This window comes from Rhinoderma darwinii (assembly GCF_050947455.1).
Source record: "Rhinoderma darwinii isolate aRhiDar2 chromosome 3 unlocalized genomic scaffold, aRhiDar2.hap1 SUPER_3_unloc_16, whole genome shotgun sequence".
In the NCBI taxonomy this organism is placed as follows: Eukaryota; Metazoa; Chordata; class Amphibia; order Anura; family Rhinodermatidae; genus Rhinoderma; species Rhinoderma darwinii.
The window spans coordinates 412,459-413,893 of record NW_027461741.1 but is presented as its reverse complement, the minus strand read 5'-3'; positions in this window follow the sequence as shown (position 1 = coordinate 413,893).

Genomic DNA, 1,435 nt, shown 5'->3' with positions numbered 1-1,435 from the left:
CATATAATCCCCAGATTCCTGATTTTACTTCTGCATCATGGATTAATATAGATACCACCGGATATAGTGCGGCAGATTTTTTTAAGTTCTTCTTTTCAGAAGGCTTAATTAACTTAATGGTTATACAAACCAATTTGTATGCCCAACAATCTATGACAAGTAACGTGGGGTCTTTTAATGTCAGATCCAACATCTGGTATCCAGTCGACCAGGCAGAAATGCTAAAATTTTGGGGCCTTCTTTTAAATATGGGCATTGTAAGAAAGCCCACTATAAGGTCATATTGGTTGACTGATGTCCTGTACGATACCCCCATGTATCATGCAGTGATGAAATGCAAACGTTCTGAGGCTATAATGCGTTTCCTTCACTACATGGACAATTCCCAATGTCCACCAGAAAGTGACCCCAGCTATGATCGGCTATATGAAATAAGGCCTCTTATTAGCCATTTTAATATAAAACTTGCAGAGGCATATACCCCAGAAATGGATCTTGCCGTTGATGAATCCCTGGTTCTATTCAAGCGGAGAATAAAATTCCGGCAGTATCTACCCAGCAAGAGAGCCAGATATGGCATGAAAGTCTATAAAATCAGCGAAAGCAGCACTGGCTACACCCACCGTTTTAGAATATATGTGGGAAAGGATACCCAAATGAACCCTCCTGAATGCCCCCCTTATGCTCAATTTAAATGGACCAATCGTCTGGGACCTAATTTACCCACTACTAGACAGGGGGTACCACTTGTAAATTGAAAATTTTTATAAAAGTGTTCCCCTGTTTCAAATTGTATTTAAAAAAAAAACGGTGGCTTGCGGCACAATTAGACACAACAAGAAAGGCCTTCCAAAGGCGCTGGTGAACCGAAAATTAAAGGCCAATGAAAGTCGGGCTCTTTTTCATGAGGACATAATGATCGTTAAGTACAGGGATAAAAAAGATGTCCTCATGATCACCTCAATCCATGCTGATGAAAGGAGTCCTGTTTCTGTGCGAGGGACGAATGCCACCATTACTAAACCGCTCTGCACACAGCAGTACAATAAACATATGGAAGGGGTGGACTTTGCCGACCAAATGCTACAGCCCTATAGCGCAGTTAGAAAATCCAGGGTCTGGTACAAAAAATTGGCCATCCATCCTGTGCAAATGGCACTGTATAATTTATTTACTATATACAGGAAAGCAGGAAACCAGGGACCTTACCTGAACTGCCAGGAAAAGGTCATAACATTTTTTATTTTTGGAGACCAGGGTGGGGAGACCACGGCTAGAACCTCCAGCGAGGCCAGCAGAGTAATTCCGGGACAGCATTTTCCATCCCAAGTGCCCCCAACTGCTAATAAGAGATGTCCCCAAAAGAGGTGCGGGGGGTGTGTTTCAAAAATGGAACAAGAAGAGACGCAGGCTACCAGTGGGGTACTTGCCCAGA